Below are 24,771 nucleotides of genomic sequence, written 5' to 3' on the forward strand. Positions count from 1 at the left end.
TTTTACATTTTTGAACATTTTGAGGAAAGTGTTCAACCGATTTACTTGAAATTTCATATATAAGCTTTTCTCGACCGTCCGCAAGAATTTCTAACTTTTGGAAGAAATCAGGCATCAGCAACTGGACGTTTACTACGGGCCAAATATACGTTTTTGCGTATATAAAGAGATATAATTGACCGATTTCATTGAAATTTAATATTTGAATTCTGGTTAACTGGCGAGCATTTCTGGGAATTCGAGTAGCACAAAGCGAAACTCTACTAAGAGCCAAATTTATATTTTTTTAGGTGTGTTAACTATAAGCTTACTAATGTCCTAAAAATTGGAAAGAAGTATTTAACAGACATTTTTATAATACTCTGTAACACTTTCATTTAACTAGACAATACACAATGCGGTCTTTTATGTGCTGACCACATCAGATTTTTTTTTATTTTGTTATAATAGCGAAAGTAATTTCAACTACAAGTAGCTAGATTATGTAAAAAAACATATTAACCAATGTTACCAAGGTTTTCTGCTATACCATTAATACATAATTAATTTTATTTTAAATTTTTTAAATGATACACTCTGTAGCCTAGTAATGAATATGGTATCATTGATATTTTATTGCAGGCTTATGTTTGCTTTTTCCGTTTTTTTTCTTTATCATAATCAATACCAAGAAATTGAATATTTTTCAAGTTTCATTATACTTTTCTAATTGAAATGATGGTAAATGTAATGGAGAATTAACAATAACAATAAATAATTATCACTTTAAGGCTACTTAAAATTAATTTTATTAATTATTTCTATTTTACTCTATTCAGTGATATTTTTTTTGTTAGCAACTTATTATTAATATAGCATTGGTAATTTACCAGTTACCAGAAAGACTTAAATCCTCCATCCGTGTTATTATAAATAGAATCATCATATAGAAATAATTATTCTACCTGTAGTACTTTTAAAGTGTGTCTAACAAGTGTTTTGCAAATATAATTAAAGTTGCGCTTCCATGCATGATTATCATAAATTATATATTGACAAATTGCAGGAAGTCAAATATTAAAATTAATGATTACCGTAGGTTAATGTGCAAATATATTTAAACCTGACTTAATAATATTTACAGTAAAATATTTTAAATATAAATTACGTAGGTATGATAATTTTGAATTATAGTTTGAAGCTAATTAATGATGGTATGCATATAGGGAGAGTAGGCCTAATTGTAAAAGAAGTATGTCGCGGTATATATATATATATAGTGAAAACTGTGATAAATATGTGCTTGTAAGCTAATGTTTCTAATCTGAATTGTTTATAAACTTTCCTAAAATATCAGCTATTTGGTGAAATTTTATAGAATTATTGAAAATTGCGAATTATTGCAAATCTTAAGTAGTTAAAATAATATTGCTAATATGTTTTTACAGTATTGAGCTTTGCAGTTTTTGTTTGCAGTTTATGAAAATGTGGACTATTCCCGAAATTAATTGCCTGACATTCATACATGCAAATGACTTAAACATTAGTTATATAAAAAACTTGGCAGAATTTGCCCTTAAATTAGCGTGATAACTTGAAACTTGAACGTCAAAGTAAGATTATATGAGTTTAGATTAAAAAAAAAATCCAAAATTGCTCTAAATTGTTTCCTGTATTTGCTTTGGAGGATGAAGTTGTCAGTATTTCAGGCTACATTTTATCTTCCCGCCAATCTACACAAATTATACCCGAATTTTCTTGCTTTTTATATAAATTGAATTCTGTCTTTCGAACTGAATTCCAATTAAAGTTTTTTCACCATGATTAATGCTTATTTGCATATACATGAATTTGCATATTAAGAAGAGTCACGAAAAGAATAATTAAGTAATTCAATTAATATGGTTTATTTTTTGAAGCTTAAATATTGTAAATTGATTCATACAAGAAATCTAATTTTAATTTTATTTTAATTAATTTCGTACACATTTAATTTTATAGCATAACTTTTGTAATAAAATTATTCGAAAATTTTTCTCTTTTAGGTACTTATACATTTAAAATTCTATTTAAATATTTTGTACCCTAATTATTATTTTCAAGGTCTAAATTATAAAATAATTCGGCGAATAAGCCCTTAAAAATTACAATGTAAACGATAATGTTATTTAAATAATTTTCATTTTGTTTTCCCTTGTACTTGTTTTTAAAGCACCGAAAATTCATCAATTTTAATGTGGTGAAAAAAATTGCATTATGTACATGATAATTTTACACGGCTATTGTAACTTTTGAAACAATTCAATCCCACAACTTTTGCGACATGGCTGAATAAATATAAAAATTAAAGAAAAAATTAAAACTCATTAAAACTTATATTCCCTCTACATTAATCATTTCTATCATCACTGCCACCTCTGACCATATACACCTTCATTTTATTATTATAGAATTGTAATGAAAGTAAATTGAACTTCAACAACAGGAACATTTTATGAAAATTTAATGAGGAAAATTTTTTTACCAATTTTTTTGCTACATTTAAATTTACAGTAGAATTTTATAAATTTGAACTTTTGTTTTGAAAATTAACAGACAATTTTACAATGAACTTTTGAAATGTAATGTACTTTAAATTAAAAATCAGGGTTTATAAAATTGAACGACAATAAAATGGCTGATGAAAATCTTTCTTCGGAATAAACTACTTACTGAACATAATAGTAGATGTGTATTATATGCAAGTGCAATTGTAACAGTATTGCCATGTTAGTAAAAATTAATAATTGTTCAACATTTAAAGAAAACATTTGGCGTTTTTCCATATAATTGGTAACAAGAGTCAAATAACAATAATACATAATCTTCGCCGAAATAGAATTGAATTCAAATCATAAAGGCGTTTGAATTTACTTTAAAATTTTGAACTATGAATTTGACAATAAATGTGAAAATTTGGCTTGAGTCTTTATGTTTGTTGAATCAAAGTTACAATATGTTTATTTAGGTAGCGCAGGAGTAGATCTCTAACAATGGACATTATATTTGTATATATATTAATTCCAGGTAATGCGGCACTGTTTAATGTGGCTCTTTCCCCAGTTATTTCTATTTAAAAATAAGTTTTCTATTGTAATCAAATATATTTTTGCGTTATTTGCAAAAGTCTTTTATTCTTTACAGTGTATGTTAAGCACTGATTACTTACAATCAGCTAACCGATTAAAACAATTTTGCTTTTAAAAGTTAACTGAGGTTTTTGAGTCGCAAGTGACAGAAATTGAAGATTGATATAAATAAATGTCTTTTGTCTAAAAATTAATTCCAAGAAATTCCAAGTTTTCAGCATTTCCTTGTAGAATAAACTCAGTTAAATTTTTGACCCTTTGTATTTCATATTTTCGATAAATTACCTTGAGAATTTTATTAATGTCCAAATACTATAAAATCAGTAATAAAATATGAAATAAATGAAAAATTAATTTTCTGATCAAATTCCTTTCTTCACTAATATTACAACTGAAATCGAAAATTAATTTTTGTTATTGATTGTCTACGTCATTGCTAATTCGATTTAAATTACTTTTTTTTCAGGACTCAGAATAGTTAATAGTTTTCGAGGTGCATTATATGGTATTAGTATGAATATAATTTAATTTTACAAAGAGACTTAATTATTTCATATCTAAACACATATTAAATGATTTAACTTCAAATCCTACCTCTTCTAGACCTTACAATTCTGAATATTTCTGCAATGGGCTTATAGTACATATAGAGGCATAAATATGAGTACATATAAAATTGAATAACTTTATTATTTTGGATTTAACATTAATATTCTATCTACACTAATAGAGTGTTAATGTCAATGGAAAAGTCTGTGACTATTAAAGTTTATGTAGTAACAACTACTAAAACCTTTCTGAAAGTTAAGTTTCCGTTAAATACAGCTCAATAATAATTTTTAAGTGTTTCAATAAAAAAAGGCCTTTTTTTACTGATTAAATTTCAGATTTTCAGGTGGTTGATAAAAATTTAAATTGTAGCTTAAAAAAGAGTAAGATGAAGAAATTTAAATATTTCTTCTTTATTTTGGTGAAAGGGCTCAAAGCATTTATTTTCTATATTTGCAATTTGGATCACTAAAATTCGACTTTCATCGAATTTCACATACATCGTTTACCTGGAATATCTTGTTCGGATTACATATACGCCCAAACCTTCGCATATTTGTATAATACTCTGTAGAAAATTAAATTTTTGAAAACTAGAAAATTTTCGAGAAACTCCGTGAGTATTCACAACCTAATTAGCAGTACATAATTCATAATACTTATACATAACGAGTTCAACTTTTACCATTCTTGTACTCGTCCACATCTGCTTCTTATGCTGTAATCGGCCGCTCCAGACTCTAACATGACGTTTGAAAAGTGACAACTTTTAAAATTCAAATGACTTACTTAAAACGGATTTGTAGATCTTATAATTTTCCCCGATTTTAAATAGCTTTGTTTAATTTAAAAGAAAATTCCAATTTTTTAAGATCTTCGGTTTCTATAAAAATTTCCCAAGATTTAAGAATAATTATCTAACTCTTTAGGGTATTCATTTGATTTTGTTTAAAACGACTTCATTGTAATTTTGGTGTAGTACAATACGAAATTTGAAAAATATAGGCACTTGAAATTTTGTAAAAAAACAAAATTTTTTTTTCTTACACTTTTTGTACCAAAAATAAAAGTTAAAAAAAAATTAATTTTTCACTTCACTCTTTCTTTTTTTTTCATATAAAAACCGATTAAAATAAAGTGTTTTATTTTTATATTTTGGTCAGGTTCATGAAGGCACAATCCCATAATATGCAATAACAGAAACGAAGAACAGTATAAAAACAATAAAAATCTCATATTTCAAAAAGCAATTCATTTGAATTCAGAAACATTGTTATAAAAAACTTTAGCAACAAAACTTTAAATTATGCATGCATACACAGTATAAAAGTTGCTAAGGAATGAGTTTTTACATACCATAATGTTATCTATGTGTATGCCATAGCTGCTTCAACTGGTGTTATACACAATGCACATATGTATGTATGTTAAGTACAAGTTCTTTTAATATTGTATGTTTATTAACATTGTGTGAAACAAATTACCGGAAAATTTTCAATTAATTAAAGTTTAGTCCATTAAAATTTCGAATTATAATTCTGTTCTTTTTCTTGTTTTTTGATATTGGATTAAAACTTAAATGAGTTTTAGGTTTTTTTTTGCTGTGCTTACCTTACATTTTCCATATTAGGCTTATAAATTATGTTATGGTAGATAATCTCAAAAGTATATCTGATTTGTCATAACATTGTTTTTTTTTGTTATACAAAAATATAAAAGTACCTTGTGTTTCGTATTAAAATCAAGGTAAATGTTTTGAATGCATACGTGAATATAGTATTAAATAATATTATAAAGTGACCAAACTTATACTGATCAATTATTGTTCTTTTTAACCCAATGCGATATTGTAGTATTTTTGCTTTTACTATCTTGACTTTAGTTAAATCCTTATCGTTTTTTTCTCGAAAATAAATTTTTCTTTTAGATTTTTTACTTTCAAATTCAAAACCAGAAGAATGGTAACATGATGTTTGAAAATATGACACATTAAATTGTCAAAAAATGTTACTTTCAAGAATTTGAAACGACACAACTTTTAGAAGGGCGGGCGTTAACTAAAACTGTTTGCTCGATTTATGAATTTCTTAGTAAGATTGGCTTACGCATAAAATTTCAGACTCACCGACGAGCGTACAGAGTTAAACTAATAAGCAAATAGAAATATCTATCCAATTTAGTTCAAAATATACTTTTAATTATTTCCAAAAGCAAAAAAATAACACAATGAAAACTCTTACGAGAAATTGCTTTTATCTCTTTTTACATAATAGTCAGACTCAAAATTTCATAAATAGTGAAATTTCTCATTATCTGACAACATAGTTGGTCACCTTAATCGAAAGTTAATTCTACATGTAGCTCTTATATCTGTTATATGTAGGTAAGTATAATTCTTATCTTAAATATATATTTTACAATACTGCAATTCATAATAATTGTTAACATATTGCATATTTAAATAATATGGTTTGAATGTATATACAGGCTATGGAATATTGAAGGTTCTTCAAATATTTTTCGATTTATTGGTAAGGCGTTACAAATCTATTATGTATAGTATGTATGTATATTATTGTTTTGTCTATTAATCTTATTTGAATTTAATTAGATAGAAAAAAAAGAAAAATTTGTTTATAAACATTATAAAATTACAAACTCCTTAATACGTAGCTGGGTCAAAAACGTATAATAATCAAATAAAATTTAATTTCTTTATGATATTTTAAAAAAGCAAGCTCCGGATATTTAAATGACGCTAGTTTCGGCAATATTAACTCATTTTAAATTATTTGAGAGGAGAACTACTTGTACTTGTTGAAAAATGTTCACAAATTTATCTCTCACAGGTCTTTACAAAAAGTATAGTTTTAATTCAGTTTCTAAACAAATAACGTATTAAATTTCTATAATTTACAAAAATGTTAGTCACCTGTACGACGTTGCGACTATCATAAATTAAATGTCTATTATAATGAGCAATTTAATTAACTTTTGTAAGTGCAATTTTCACTGTTTTTGATACATAAATTTCATAAATTCCATTGGGCATTCAATTGCTTCTGTTGCAAAAATAAAATTGCATTATTTTTTTTAAGTTATAACTTATGACTATTTCTAGTATAGTAAGAAGAAAACATGTACATTGAGTTGCTTCACTACTTATATACCACCCTGCGTAAAGGCCTTTAAACAAATTATTTACAAAGAACTTAACCGTGACATTCAATTTTTTTAAGATTTTTGTTTTCAAAATTATTTTCAAATTGAACATTTTACCAGAATCAATTGCAATTTCTGAAATACTTGCACCACCATACACACACATAGATCAGCATTAGTTTATTTTGTTCGTTTGGATTTTTGTTAAGCACTTGAATATAATTTTATTTTTCTCAATAGAAAACCTTTTAAAAATTCATACAACAAAAAAAGAACACCTCTATTTATGTTCAATTAAATTACCAGAGGGTATTTTGTATTATTCCATGTACTTACTTGAATATACGTAAGATTTTTCTTATGGGTATACACTTTTATTTATTAAATTTTTTAAAATTTTATTGTTAGCTTTAAAATAAAACACAAAAATCTAATTACCTTCTATTGCAAGCTTTTTAAAGGGGTACATACTATGTATATGCTTACTTTATACTCATAACTAATTTTAAACAATGTTATTATTATTTGTAATTTAACTTGTATTTGTAAACTAACTACAGTTGTTAACCTTATATTTTATTTAAATAAAGTAAACTAATTTTAGGTTTCTGTAACCTACAATATAAATTTATAGTTTAAAAATTTTTTTTTTTTTAAATCAATTATTGAATAAAATAGTGAATGGTTTCATATTTTGATTTTTTAGTCTAGAAATATTAGTAGGTACCTACACTTATTTTGTACATATGTTTAAACATTATTATTTATCAGAGAATTTATTTTAAGGTGATTAAATTGATTTGATTGACTTGAAAAAATATTAAAATAATTTTTCATAAATTAGCTGTCAAATTTAGATTTCAAAGTTTATTAAAATCAAGCAACTTTTGCATATCTGCGAATTCGTGTACAAAAATATTTTGGCTTCGAGCGTTCTTTAATTTTTTTATTATTGTTTATTCAAAAATATTGTGTTAAATTATCACAGTATCGATTTATATAATTTATTTACATTTTGTACATTCACAATTGAAAATATTAAATACATAATATAAAAAGAATGTGTTCTAACTTTTGAGCCGGTATTATACTCAGTTAGAGAAATTATCAAATACACTATTAAAGTTAACACGTGTAGCAAATATAGTTTTATCATGTAGCAAATATAGTTTTATAATAAAGTTGGGTCAAGCCAATGGTTTGTGAAGTAGCACTTTGTACTTCATTATCTGACCATTGGTGCAGTGGTTATGGCACCGGTCCTTTAACCGAAGGGTCTCGGGTTCAAACCCCGGTCAGGTCACTATAAAAATTATATTCAATATTATTATAACTTAATATACAATACTAATAAATATTATACAAGTAATTTTCAAATATTCGTAATATTCGATATTAAAAAAAAACTAAGAAAAATAAATAGTAAATATTAATAACCTCAAATAATTAATATATAAATAAAAAAAAAAACTACGGCAGGCTAGTCACCTACCTAGTTAAACCCTATGACGCTATGAAACTAGTGCATGAGAAATCATGCACTAGCCCTATGCTCCTTCTAGGAGTGAACAAAGGAAAAAAAAAAAAAAAAAAAAGAAAAACTGTGTACTTCAACAGAAGTAAATACTACTATATTTACTATACTGCTATAATTACTTTCATTCATATACCAAAATATATTAAATTATTGCATACATGAAGGATAAGGCAAAAAAGAAAATGACAGAGGCGTTAACATGATTGTCGAATTTAAGGGTTAATTGCGTGATTTAAGAAAAATGATCATATTTTTTGTTAGCATGACATTTACCGTTAGCTCTCTGCGTTTATAGAAATTTGAAAAACCTTGCAGTTTCGGAAATATACTGTACTGGAAATACAAGTTTTCTAAATTTTGATAGGCGATAACTTGTAATGGGTATTGGGGTGGAGGTGGAAAAAAATTGTCTTTTAACGAAAACAACTATTTAAAAGTATCTAAAATCTACTAAAATTTTCTTACTCCTACAACTGTTTCAAATTTATTCGCCCATAGGATAACAAATATCAAAATTTGGACAAAACGGATATTAGATTAGCTTAATTTTTAACGGCTGCTTTATTTTTGAAAGATTAAATATGGAATGCCGTCGTGGAAGAAGCCAACCATTACTTTTCCGGGTCTACAAAATTTTAAAAATGCTTATGGTTTTACTGCAATATAAACAGTTAAAAAATGGTATTTTTAGAGTTTTAGGGGACTATAACTTTTGGAGGGAAAAATATGGAAAAATTTTCTTTTATGCAAAATAGATTTCTGTTGAATATCTCTTTGTTTATAAATTTTCAGAATTCTATCTTGAAAGTTGTAAAAGTTTTGTAAAGAGGCCGAAGAAAGGGCGACCGGTCAGAATGAAAAGAAACAAAAACTATTTTTATAAGCACTATTAATTTAATTACCATTAAGGTATTATTATTAGTGTAAAAGGCACAATACCTATTTATATGTTCTTGTGATTGTGTGTTTCAAATAATATATTGCATGTAGCATCTCAATATAAACAATACTCGGTAATCATGTGGATTACAGTATTAAACAATGTGAAGAACACTTCGTCGGAAATCATACCATTCTTCATACCTCTGTAGCTCAGTTGGAAGAGCGTCCGCCTAGAAAGCGGTAAGTCACTGTTTCGAGTTCAGTTTCAGGAGAAATTTTTTTTAATTTTTCTGCCTTTAACTTGTTCCTTTGATTACGACATAAATCTGTTCTGCAATTGTATGAAGAAAGTACCCTCAAGTTATTATTAGAGTTAACTGTATTTATTACACTTTAGATCCAAATTTATTAAATTTAATTAATAATTTAAAAGTTTTAAATTAAGAATTTTCATAAATCCTTTATAAAATTAAATTATAATATATGGGTATGTGTGTATGTACTCATAGAATTATAATGTTAAGAATGATTTTAAGTGTTTAATTTAAGGACGTTAAAGTGCAGTAATTACATTTTTCAAATACTTAAATTTATTCTGAAAACAACCTCTAAATACTTATTTTCTTAATCTACGTACATAATATTAAACACAGTACATGTATGTATACCTATTAAGTTCAATTTAAATTTTGATATTTTAATAATTACATAGTACTTAACCCTAATTGTATTCTATGTATAATAACTTGAACGAATTACATTATGAATTGACTGTTAAGTATGTATAATGAATATCACATAGTACAATAATTTTACATCTACCACTATACGAATGAATGTTTGAAGGGTATTATAAATTTATCATTCCGTTTGTATTGCTTAAAAATTCATATAAATATATATTTTTGATTAGGGTTGATTTCTGAGTCAATTAACCTACTTCTTTATGTCCGTCGCAAGGATGGCAACTCGGAATTTCATCGAACTAAGTTAATCAAATTTTGTATGGTTTTCAGTAGTTATATTGTTAAAATATCAGTTTGATTAGTTGCTATACAACTCTAACAACAATTTAATCATATCTTAAATTAATTATACACATATAATTTCATATCGAAGAGTGAAAACGTTATAACTGTATATTAAATTTTATAAAAGTAATAAGACTACGATTTTGATAACATTTTTTCATGTTTGTGTAAGGTTTTAGAATTGGTGCCGCCATAAAACTTTCACTTTCGAAAACTAAAAAACTGGGAGTATTTAAATTTTGCAAAAGTATCCAAAGAGTAACCAAATTACATAGAAGAGTTACGTGATATAAAAGGGTTATGTGATTTGGCTACTATTTTGATAAAATTTTATGTATAGGTTCCAAAAATAACTCTCATACAAACTATAGAGACTACAACAAAATTTAATAAAATGGCTATCATTCTAATAAAATTCTAAATAATAAGTTTCCGAACTATGTCAGCTATATAATAGTTGAAAAATATTCGCACGGGTATCGCACAATTAACACGGTCAACTGTTTGCTTTATTATACTTATACTCTTGCTATACACTTATAGTCTTGCTGTTATATACTTTTTTCTTGCTTTATTATACTTAGCTAAAATATCAAAATTTCTGTATGTACATATTTCGTATTTTATTTATAATGTAGATTCCGACATTTTTCTATGTAGATACACTCAAACACATTTTATTAGTAATTATAAAAGAAAATTTTATTTGAATTTTCCCGAAATGGAAAAAAAAATTATAAATATATTTTTTAAAACCCTTAATTATTATAATGAATTAATTATAATAAATTTAACAATAATCGATTTAATTATCCGATAAAAGAATATAATATATACATACATATGTATATACATATTTGATATTAAAAGGATATAATAGATGTTAATTGTTTATTAATGTTTTAAACGCCAACGCATTTTATTTTTAAATTTCTTAAAAAAAAATTTTATTAAATTTGTATAATTAGCCGTATAGACATTAAAATTTTCGATGTTGCTATAGGTATGGAATAATAAATATAGACATTTATCTTTTGTTTTAGGAATTGAATATTTTTCTAAAGAAAAATTATACTTTTCATAAGGATAAAAGCAATGTCTGAAATTTAATACACTAGACCGTACTAAAAGGGTTTCTTTTTTTGTATCCATACGAACGTATGTTCGCTAAGAAATAATGGTCTGAAATATAGACTCAAGTGTATGTTTTTGATCAGCATCGAATTCTGAGTAGATTTAACTTTGTATGTCCGTCCGCCCCAACGATAATTCAAAAATTAATTGAGCTAAGTTCTGGCTATAAACTAATTGATTTATTTGGCTATACCTCAGAAACTGTAAAAGCTGTGATGTTGAAATTTCGCACAAGTAAATATATCAGTATAGCCGATGTGTGTGATAAAAGTCGTTGAAATTGCTTGGCTAGTTTTGGTAGCTGCCATACAACTTCAATAGTAGTTTGGCACACAGAGTATTTTGAAGAACACATACTTGTAGTACTGGAATTTTGTATAAATTATTATGGACAGCTATGGCAAATTTATTGGCGCATAGAATAACAAATTCGTACGGGTATCACAGAGTTGACACGGTCAACTCTTTTTTTTCTCGTTTTTTTTAAATAATCAATTTTCGTTATTAGATTTCGGTTTAACAATAAGTTGGAGTAGAGTTATAATCAAAATATGCCAATGGTGTGGCATATTCTTAGGAATTTGGTTTTATAATAAAAATTTTCAGAATTAAAATTTTTATTTTTAACTAAACAACAATAATGTAGGCGTTTTAATTTTTTTTTTGCTTTTTCAAATAATTTTCTCTGTTTTGTAAAGTGAATTTACTTAAATTTAAGCACTATCAATACAAGTGATCATTTTAGACTAAATCTTCTTGGCCGTAATTTTAAAAAGTTGAAAATGCCTAATTTAAAATACAATTTGAATCGAATATATACAAAATGTGTTAGCCAATATATTTTGACACTATTCCAAAATGATTTGAAAAAGCGCTCTGTCCGTTTGTCCATTTCGCCTGTGTACAAAACTTCTAAGTCACTAAAATATTTTAAGTGATGCAAGCGCAACAAACTTGTTACTGGTTTCTTCTTCTGCGGCATACCTCAACTTTATAACAACAAAAGAGTCACTAAAATTAGCGGTTATCTTAAACCCTTTTTTTTTAATTTTTAATATCGCTTTTTTTCCAGACACACAATTGTAGACGGTTGACAGTAGCGGCTTTCAGATATTAATAAACAAATTAATTCGTTTAAAGAAAATTTTTTTCCAATCCATTCCCTCCCAAGTTAAATTTGTAAAATTTTAATTTTTAACGCCTTATATTTCTAAAACTGCAAGCAAGCTTCCAAATTTCTGTAAAATCAAAAAACTACAGCAATTGCTATGCTTTGAAAAATTGCTATGCTTTCAGTTACCCAAACGTCAAGTACAAACACAATATCTTAACTCAGTTACCTAGCCGTGCAGTGCAACCATTATGTTGACGTTTCTCCCAATTTTTTTGTTCATTGTGAATACATGCTTGAAGATTTGATTCATTTTTGTACTATTATTTTAAATAATTTTAAAAGATTGTTTTTTTTTAAAAAAGGTCCTATTTTCGGATGTTCAAGAGAATAATAACACTTTACAAACCATTGGTTTTATCTGAATGTACTTATAGTTTTTGTTGGCAACTTGATTAATAAATTTTACCTTATTTTCCAAAATTAATTATTTTTTATTACAATATTTTTTAAAGAGAATTTTCCGGTTTTTACAGTTATTGTTCAAGTCAATTAATAATTAAAAATCAATAACTTATTGCGGGAATATAAAAAATATATTCCATTTAAACAAAGTTATAAGTATACTCGAAACTACATACGTGCTGGTTCTTATATAATGTACTCATAGAATTATATTTAGAACACAACATAAATATAAAAATAATTTTTACTAGAAAAGTTCCAATATATCTTTGTTCTACACCGTATAATCAAGTCTATATCAATGAAGAATAAGCGAGTTTAAATTAAATATTAAATTGAACAATAATTAGCTCTTTTATATTGTATTGGGAAATGTTTTCAATTTGAATCGCTAAAGCAATCGATTATGAATTTCTATTTACCTCTTCACTTTATAAATCTGAAAAATTCATTGATAGTTACTTTATCACTTCAATACAAAATATTCGCTAAAAGGATAAAAAATATTGTCCTTTTCATAATTATGTAGAATCGTGTATATCTATACGAGCACAGTTTATCAAAGTCAAATATTACTTAATTGCCATGTAATAAAATTTTCATGAAGTATAAGAGACATCAATAAATTTATTACCTGTAAATATGCAATTTAATAAAACGGATATTAAAAATTTCATTTAAAATTTTATGATTATTTGAACAATAGAAAATTAGACAATTTCAATTGAATCTTGTTCATAATTAGAATGCTTACGTATAAAATTTGCATAATCAATTATACAATAATGGTGGGAGTTGCCAATTATATATCAATACAAAAAATTGATGGTTATATTGACGTGATAGACAAATTTTGTTATACAAAACAGTCACATGATTTTGACAAATATTAATATAGCTTTTCGATTTGAACAAATGATTTCAGGATCATTAGAACTGTGATTCTAAAAATGTGATTTTCAAAAATACCCGAGTAGCTTTGCAAAGACACACAATAAGTTTTCACTATTCGTTGTTCATATGTAGCTTTCACTTCTTCGAATAATTTATTAATTATTTATTTAAATATTCCATATATATAGCACTTTTATTATTTTATTCTTTTTTTATCTTTAAAAGGTATAGAGTTGTTGCATGGCCTCAAGGGATTTGTGTTTTAGTTCTGTACGTCATTTTGAGTTTTTGCTAGGAAGGTGTCTGGTCCTGTTTTGTTTATAGTGCTAAAATTTTCTTTAAAAGAACGGAAGCAAATTTACAAAAGAAAAGATTAAATTTGAGGATAGGAAGATAGTTTTTCATTGTCCTTACTTCTTAAACATATTTACCGCATATTTCGAATGCCCCCATGAAAATAGTTGATCTATGAATTCAAAATCAAACAAATTACCTAAACGAAATTTCTACACAAATATTTGCAATATGTCACACTTTCGATATTAAAATCCTCGGATATATGACATTTAGTGTCGAATATCCATATTTTTCGAATTACAAAACATGAAATAAAATTAAGAATGAGTTTCAACTGCAATTCACCAAAATGCCTAAACTACTAAAATATTGGTTAACCTATTAAATTTTAACTAAAACTCTAACATTCGATATTATTCAATTAATTCGATAAACTAGAAAATTGTTTGAACTAATTTTATAAGCATATTCCAATTCACAATAATTTGGTCATGAACTAAGTAGATATACGTTTGAATCAAGTTCATTTGTAAAAGAATACTATGAGCAATCCAAATTCCAATTAAATAATTAAAAATTTTTTACAGTCGACTTTGTTTTAGGCTTAAATTTTCAACTTGATTTCTTTCATGCTGTTATAACCCTTTATGAAAAATTATATAAATTTTCCGACAAATTTTTGAATATTTCAAAAAAAAAAATGAATACAAAGAAAAAGTACCCATGTATCTATACAAGAATTTTCATTTTCTATAACACGACTATATGCCTGCTATTGTGATATAATTGTGTATAAGTTTATAAATCTACATATATTTATGTATCACTATTCAGTATGATAAAATCAATAAAAGTATAAAATTTCATAACGAATATTCCTGGAAAATTACTTAAATGATGTAGGAAGAAAATTGATTGAATTTTTACCTCTTTTTATTTTTTACTTTTTTTTTTAAATCAATTGTTTTAGATTATTCGAAAATGAATTACTTTCATATAGCACAGTTGTATGCATGTATATCACTTAAATTAACAAGAGAGAAAAAGACATAGGCAATGAAAAAAGAGAAAATAATAGATAGAAAATAAAATTTCGTATATAACCATAGACAACTGAAAATTTATTATGATAGCAATTGTTCAAGGAAATATGAAAAATATTAAAAAATAAATTTATTAAAATTATTATTAGAAATTTCACATATATACATACGTACATATTTACAGAATTGTATAACAATGATAAAGTTATTGGGAATATTCAAGTTTGAAATTCATTAATGGATGGAACGTTAATATAGACATTCAGACTTACATAATGTATAAGTAGTAGAAAAACAAAGTTGGAATATTTAAATAGAAAATTAATACAGAAATCAATAAAATTATTATTAAGCAATTTGGCAATCTAAATAGAAGGTTAACTGAATATGTTTTAAATTTCCATACAAAATTGTTATAAAGAAACTTAATTTGTGGGAATAGGAGTTCCTGTAAAATACGTGCGCAATTTATGTAGTCGACTATATTGTTAGTAAAAATTATAAATATAACTTTGTCTGCTTTAAGAAATTTTATTCATACGAATTTTTTTCAGAAATCTAGTTTTATTTTGAATTATGTAAGAATAAAATATATATGTATATTTTATCCCGAAAGGCTGATAATTGAACCCTAAATATTATGATAAACTGAAAAAAAATTTATTCGTAGATTAGCTAGATTTTTAAAAAAAATTATTTTACCAATAAATGAGCATCACACTTATGTTTTTCGCTTTATTTGAATTAATTTTAGGTTAAGTCTTACCTAAACAAAATTAACTTTTCTTCCTTTTACCTTTTTTATCAGCTATCTAAGAACTTGATATTTTTGGTATAGATTAATTAAAATATTTTTCTTGTCTTTTGGTATTGCTTGAAATACTTTCCTGACTATGTTCTCTTAACAAAAAAGTTTATGCAGCAGCAAATGATTGAAACGAAGCTCGAACATAAAATTATGAATTTCGCCATTAAACCGCATTATTCTGTTTTCTAATAATGGGTTTAGTTACAAGTTATGTCAGAGTAGAAGTTAATTTTGAAAAAACTACAAATATATACACTATATTTTGATTTTAAATCCATAAAATATGCTGTAGTCCGAGACTCAATAGTATTCCCGTAGTAGAGTGATACAATGAGTTCAGACGAACAAAAAACACCTAGTGATATTTTATCATTTGAACCATCTTTCTCGAGTTATGAGGCTTCAAAGCCTGTCATATTTCCCGAGTTATAAATAAAAATGTAAAAATTAAAAGACTTTCAAATAGTCCAAATTTGTGGAATACAAATGAATTTCAAATTTTAGAAAAATTTTATTCTTTATGAAAACCAACCACAACGGTACAAACCTCTTAACTTGTTATTCCTTGGGAAATTCAGAAATTTTGTAAATTATACTTACCCGAAGTGCCTAGCAGAATCAAAATAAAAATTAAATGTAAAAAATTATTTTCCCCCATAATATTGTCAAATGATCACAATACCATCCAAAAGTGTGTCAATTTTTTCAAGATGAAATTAAACTGGTACTGCTAACTGACTGCTACTTAATTTTACATTATCAAAGAATACATTTTTGTTCTTATTTATATGTATATAGCCCAGGATTATTTTGGTAGAGTTTTCACATTATAAAATGTGCGAAAAGCACTTTTATAACAAAATTCTGTGATATAACAATAAAATATAAAATATATGCAGTTGTACCTAAAGAAAATACGTAAAATATTTCACAAAAGAATTTGCTTGTAAAATACATACATACATACGAGTAGCTAATAAATTTCCAATTAATTCTACAAAATTGTATTTGTTGTGGTAGTAAAGGCGAGAATCTTGATCACATTAATATAATTTAGCCTATATATAAATATTAGACGCACCTGGTTATATCTTCGAAAGACCAAAATTGATATTTTTAGGCCAATTAATCATTCTAGAAAAAATTATGATAAATGCATTTATTTTGATAGCTTTAAACTTATGTTCAACTTTAATTTGCTCTAATACTCAAAATAATTAATCAAACTATATAAGTATAATAATTTCGAAAAAAAGATTTCCAGAAATACCACTTACCTACTCCTTCAATCCAATTATTTAAAGGGTTAGCAACTTGTATACAAAATACAAATTGAATTCTCTTTAAAACAAAAACTTTCCATATTTCAATAAAATATCCTTTTTTCATTCTTCTGTTTTTTTTTTGTTTTTTTTTTGTTAAATTTTAAAAATTAAAAACTTTGTTCAATTTAATTTACATTTGTTTCATTTAATTTTACTTTTTTTTCTTTTTATTTGTTTTGATTTTCTTTCTGCAATTCAAATAAAATTAATTATTTTCATTCAACTCTTTATCGTCATTTACTTATTATTATTATTATTGTTATTCTTGTTTTTTTTTCTTTACTTGCTTACCATCGTACCCTTGAACATTACATCCCTTCATTTTTTTATTATCGAAAGAATTTTACCGCCTTCAATTCAGTGAAGGCTTTTTATTTCCTCTTATCAGTGTAAAATTATTACAAATAACTCAAGGCAAAATAATTTTCTAAAAACAAAAAACCAAAATGAAAATTTTAAAAAAGAAAAGCAAGAAAATGTTAGAAAAAAAAACCCTTTTACTTCGTTGTTTTTTATCTCAAACCAAAATTTCGAAAATTTGAAATAAAAAAAAAATTCTTTCCATTAAAACCATTTAATTTTGGTAAAATCGATAACCTAAAGTAAATTATGATGGAATTATATAACCATTATTTTCTAAAAAAAAAAAAAAATTAAAAAATTTTGTAATTTTTGGAGAAAAACTTTTTTCTAACTTTTTTTTATTCCTTTTTTTTATTATTATTAAACATTTACTTTTTAATAATAAAAAAAAAGAGAAAATTTTTAAATAAAATTTTAACATTTTTGCTTCAATACCTTCACATTTTCGATCCTGTATAATATGGAAAGGGATAATCAATTTTCAATACATACACACACATAAAATTATTATAAATATTTACAAAATGTATGTATGCCCCAAGTAGTTATACTACTCGTATACTAGTACTTTTGAATAGAATTGAAAAGAAATTCCTTAAAGGCAAAAAATTTTTTATTTTCTAAAATAATTTTTTCATTTTTTCATGTATAGTTAAATTTAGTTTTAAAATATTTATAAGTATTTTGTTGTCTTAAATAAACTAAAAGGATTTTAAAATTTCAAATTATAGAAATTGTGTATATGTATGTGTACAAAAGATTTGAGTTTAAAATTTTGCAATTAAAAAAAAAGTTAAATAGTTTAAATATCGTAAATATTGTACAAAAAATAATAACAAAAAAAAAAATTAATCTCAAGGGAAATCAAAATGAATTTAATAAAAAATTTAAAATGTTTACTTATGTTTCAATTGAAAAATAATGGTAAAGTAAAAAAAACGATATTGTCTACATGATTTTTGAATTGTGTTGTAAATTTTCCAAAATCACTGAATAGAATAATAATGACATCAATTATCTATATAATTTAGGTCAACGTTTTCTAGTTTGCCTGATGCAATTAAGTCTATTTAAATTAATCTTACTGATTATAATTTTCTAATAAAATATTTTTTAATTTCTTTCGTTTACATTTAAGATTGGATTTATCTTAAACTGCAGTCAAACTTCTCTATCTCGTACTCTCTATAAGACGAACTTTTCTTTATCTCGAACTCTTTCTGTTTACTTAGCACTTTGAAACATGATTTCATATATTTTAGTCTCTATGACTCAAAATTCTCTCTAACTCGAACTTCTCTGTTCGAAGTGTTTTATGTCAGCTTGACGCACGAAGTTTCCTTATCTCGAACTAAGAAGTAAAAAACTGACTTCATTTTTGTATGGATGTGTTTTTGTTTTTGCTATAGAGTAAAATAACAATTAATAAAAATAAATATGAATTTTTTGTAAAGTATGTGTATAATGTAAGTAAAATGTCACTTAACATCAATTTTTGTTAGTATCGAGAGATTGTTAAACTAAGTAAAAGTGCCAGCAAGAAAATTAAAGTATTTAAACATTAAACAAAAAATTTAATTTATTTAATGACGAAAAAAAAGTCGAAAGTGGTGTAAAACGAAAGGATCTATGTTTAAAATACAATTTGGCAAAGAGAACTTTTTCAGCAATAATAAAAAATAAAGATGTTATGAAAAATAGGTGCTCAGTTATCAATTCAGCAGGCACTAGAAACTATAAAAAAAAGGTGTTTAATTAAAAGCGATACCCCATATGATTTTTTTTAAATATTTGGATGAAATTGAAACATTTTTCGAAGAAAAATTAATGAAACAAAAAAATCAAACAAAAGTATTAGATTTTTGCCCCTACAAATAAAAATACCTCAAAGATATTACATTATAATAATGATTTTTGTGTTATTTATTGAGAGTCCCTCTATCTCGAACTATTCTCCGACATTTAGGTATTTCGAGATATAGAAGTTGCACTGTATTTATTCAATTTAATTTCTAATTTACACTAATTGATTTATAAAACCTTCGTGGTACAAAACAAGTATAATACTAAAAATTTAACATAGGAAAAGTAGAATAAATAATAATATAGATACTAAAATAATTTAAGTACTACGAGAATAAAAAAAGTTGACTGTGTTCCGAAAATTCGGGTGAATCAGTGTTTTATGTATGGCCACATTTCTTCATACAACTTTTTGTTTTTTTTTATTGTATAGTGGAATACATTGTACTTTAAATATTTTGTTTAATATGATTGAATAATTTTTCAAGATTTATGACTAACTGAACTATAAACCCATACAATCCCAACGAATTTTACAAAAAAAAAAGAAATACCCACATTAATATATTTGTTTAAATATGTTAGTTTAGTAGATATTGTATGTTAGATATGGGCAAAAAATTTTTCATGTTGTATGGCAGATCAAATCCCATGTATCCCTAACAGTATACAGAGTGATTCAGAAGGTTATACAACAATACACGTCATTGCTTAGAGTGTCAAAAATTGCTAAAACCTTTGTTTCGGATTTGGTGTCAAATATCAAGCGTTTACAAGTTACAGAAATTTTAACGAACTTTCATGTAATTTCTACTTTTTCAAGTTTTTTTGCTTATAATTTCCGTTCCGAAAAAGATAGGAGCTTCAAATAAAAAATGTTTGAAAGGTTTATATTCAACCTATTAATTGATTTTAAATTTCATGTACTTTCGGAATACCAAGCATTCTAACTTTAGGGAAAATGAAATTTTTTTTTTAATATTTTACTTTTCCCTAAGCCGATAATTAGATACGAAATTTATGAAACTTTGAATTTTTTCTTTACATAATTTATGCAGGCTTAAATTTCAGTTCTCGAACCTTGAAAAACCTCTCATAGTACAGAAGATACAGCACAAAAGTCATTTCTATCCCAATATGTTAAAGGCTGTAATAAAATATAAAAAATCAAGAAATTGCTATGATCAACAATTTTTAATCATAAATCACAATAGTCTCTTTGAAAAGCAGTTTATATTTGGAGCCGTTATAAGAACAGAATTTTGGGATTTTTATTGGAATATATAAACAATCTTTAATAGTTTTTAATTACTAACTTTTTATACTTTCGAAGTTGTATGACAGGTAGCCGAACCACTGTCATGCTTCGATCTTATACAAATTGGGTTTGATATTTTCTTTGACAGGTGGTTTGTGAAAATTTCGTGTCTTTAGCACTTTTCCAAAAAAATTTTGAAAAAAAGTGCTTATTAGTTTCACTCCGTCCGTCCGTCCGTCCTTCCGTACGTGTGTCAGACAAAACTTCTACACCCTTGAAGATAGAAAACTGAAATTTTGTACGTACATTGATATTTAGTAGAAACTTATTTCCGTAGAACAAAATTTTTAGCTATCTTCCCCCCTCTAGAAGTTATACCCCCCCAAAACCCTAAAAATGACATTTTTTAACTATTTGTTGCAATGAAACCATAAGCATTTTGGAAATTTTGCAAACGTAGAAAGGCAGCGGCTTGCTTCCCCTAGCGCGGTATACTATAGCTAAACTTTAGAAAAACAAAATGGCCGTTCAAATTTACCGTTATCTAAAGTCTTTTTTTACAAGTTTTTGATTTTGATTTTTCTTCTAGACCCCAGCCAGTAGGAGATTTTTGAGATTTTTGATGACTTGAAATTTTAGAAGCTTTTAGACATTAACAAATAGTTCATTTCGTTAGAAGAAAATTTTTTTCCATCTGCACCCCCTCTGAAGTTATCGCTTCTTGAAATTTGTAAAATTTGAATTTTTGACACCTTATACTTCCGAAACCGAACATACTCGTATCTTTGTCCGAATACAAAAAAAATAAATCAGACTTGTTTAAAGTACGTAATGTTTCATTTTGGAATGATATCAAATATTTTTAAGACAAATTTACTTGATCAACATTCTTCAGTATTGAGTTGCATTATGTTGCTGGTTTGTTTGATTGAAATAATGAGTGTTTTAATTATACCAAACATAGGTTTATGAAAGTTTAAGTTTATGAATTTGGGAAAAATGCAACAAAAATAATTTTTTAAAAAAAAAGCTATGTAGACTTATACATGATATGCAAGTATTGAAAGACTTCTTGCGCCCGTGTACCATAAAAAGAAGCCATATGAACATTCTACAAAAAGAAAAATAAAAACCGACGAGTTGCCATTAAAAAAAATTTTATCTATTCTTTAGGATTTCAATTTAACATGACGGGCTACTACAAGTATATCATCACCTCTTCAATTAATCACAAATAGAAAAACTCAGAGTTTCAGAATTCAAAATGGCTGGTTTTGCAATTTTAACAAATCGTTTAGATAAATAGATTAAACAACCTGATAAACTATTTTTACTTTAAGATGTCAGTGTTGAAATCCTGCGTTTCTTTGACGTCACATTTTAATATATAAGGATATATAAGGATTTCAAGATTAAATTTACAAATTTTAAATAAATGCCTACATTCCATTAATTCAATAATTTCAAACATTTAAGAAAATATGGAAAAAAAAATTTTAATTTTAAAGCAATAAAATAAAAAATAGAATTCGTCAGTGTTATAAACAAAAATATTACATTATTTGGTTAACAGCAGCTCATCTTAGACTTTAAGTGCATTATTTAAAATTTTAAAAATTAATAATGAAAATTGAAAAATTTGTGAAATGTAAAATTTCCAAGTACTTGTGCAAAAAAAATTTTATTTTCGTAAGGAATATTTTTTTATGCTTTTCTTTACTTCTCTTGAATACAAGAAGAGCAGAAAAGAGTCAATACATCATAGACTTTTCCTCCATATTAAATTGTTATTTGCATTTTTTTCCTTTCACTTTAATAACTCACACTTACACGCGAATGTAATAAACATAATTATAAATAAATTTTTCTTTTATTTTTATACTTTTATCCTGAATATATCCTTACTATATCCTGTTTATATTGCCATGATTATATTTTATTGTACACACTTTTTAATTTCTACCTTCTGATTTACTCAGAAATTTTTATAACCCCTTCAAGGAACTCATAAAAAAAATTTATGATAAAGAATTTTTCTTTTAATATAAAACTGTACAATTTGTATTTTCATATTTGAAATATAAGAAAAACAAAAAAAAAATAAAAACAGAGAATGGTAATAACTCATTTTATCTAAAACAGCAGCACGTTACTTGCTCCTGGGTAACGTAATTACTACTGATAAAGGCAATTAATTACTTTTCACATTTTTTTCTTTTGCTTTTTCATTATATTTTTTATTGTTGTTTTTTTTTTTATTATTTTGTTGTCAAACATTCTTTTCCCTTGTAAAATTTTCTTTCCAAGTTTTTCATCTTATATTCAGTTTTCTCAATCCTCTTTTCTTGTTTTTTGATTAGTGCTTGGGAATTTCTTATTTTATTCTCTTGTTTTTTTTTTGAGTCTTAAAACAAATTTACTTGATTTTTGACCTGGTGCTTCCTTTTCCTTTGATATTATTCTCTTATTTTGCCTTCAAGACAGGATACGGTATAAGAAGGAACGGGCTTAAAATTGAAAAGGAAAAGGTAAATATTATATTTTTTATTTCTTATATACTCATTGATATTTTATTTTATAAGTACCCTTTCGAAATATGAATATTTGAAGGTCCTGACGAATTAATTTATCCAATTCTACAAATGAAATCAATGGATGCTCATTCGTGTAGTAGTACGGGGCAACGCCTTTTATTATGGATATGAAGATTTTTTAATCGTATGCCTGTATTAGGTTGGTATGGTTTGTTTGATTAATATCAGGTTGCTTTCGGTTCTTCAAACAAATATTTGAAATTGTTTTTTATACTTAGTATTTAATTATATATGAAGTTTTGTTCTCTAATACTCTCTAAATACTTATGGTAATTTTCTCTTAAACGACGTACAGAAATAACTGCATCTTACTATGCTTACAGAACTGGAAGCTTAACTGTTTATAGGAGCAGGAAGCTTTTTTTGGAAAATGTTTGTATACCAGAATAATAGTATGCGATATTTATGCACAAAATAGTATAAGAATTTTATTATTTTCATTGGTAAATAAACTTCAGAACAATTATCACATTTTTTTGGCGTTATCCTAAAGGAGGAAGAATTAACATTTTGCAGTTCTCGTGTTTAATAATCTCATTCTCTAATTTACTCTACTTTGATGATGATGATGATACTGGTGTAGATTTCAGTTAATATTTTCTATAATTTGTAATAATTTAAAAAAAAAAAAGTAAAAAAATAAAATTACAAGAAAAATGAAAGGTAGTAAATAAGAAAACATTAAATTCGGCAAAGAAAACAAAAATAATAAAGGAGACGCCGTATAAATTAACTTTGAAATTTTCATATTTCTCACTTGAAGAATCTATGTGCAACAATAATATATAAGATGGTTATAATCAGGGCAAATAAATAAAAAGTTAAAAAAGAAAATGAGATAAAAAAATTATTTTTGAATTTTTATTTTCATTTTTGATTTATTTTAATACCAGATGGTGTCATTATAACCACATAATTCCTTTTTTTTGCAATAACGCCCCACCATCATACCGAATTCAAGGAAATCGAATTTTTCTAAAATTTAATGAAAATTTTTTAATTATATTAAAATGAATTTTTGAATTTAAATAACAAAGAAGAATGTCTAAGAAAGTAAAAATCGTGCCAACAATAGTTTGGGTCTTTAAAGCTTTAGCAATGTAAATAAATCTGCGTGAAATGCTATTCAATTAAATTAATTACTTTACGTTTTTAGCGTTTTTCTAAGAATTTTCACGATTTTTTTTAATATTTAGATTATTCTTTTAATTTTCGAGTAAGTAAATAATAAGGAAATTGTAAAACTGATGACTGATAAGTATGTGATAAATTTGACCATAATAATATGTAAGTATAACCTGATATATTCAAAAAGGGTATGAAAAATTAACGTTAAGTTAAGTAGTGCAAGTTCCAATTTACATACAATTCGTGAAAATGATGTACTTTTATTCTTATGTACTTCATT

Source organism: Condylostylus longicornis, unplaced genomic scaffold (genome assembly GCF_029603195.1).
Source record: "Condylostylus longicornis isolate FDR11 unplaced genomic scaffold, ASM2960319v2 ptg000018l, whole genome shotgun sequence".
Taxonomy (NCBI): Eukaryota; Metazoa; Arthropoda; class Insecta; order Diptera; family Dolichopodidae; genus Condylostylus; species Condylostylus longicornis.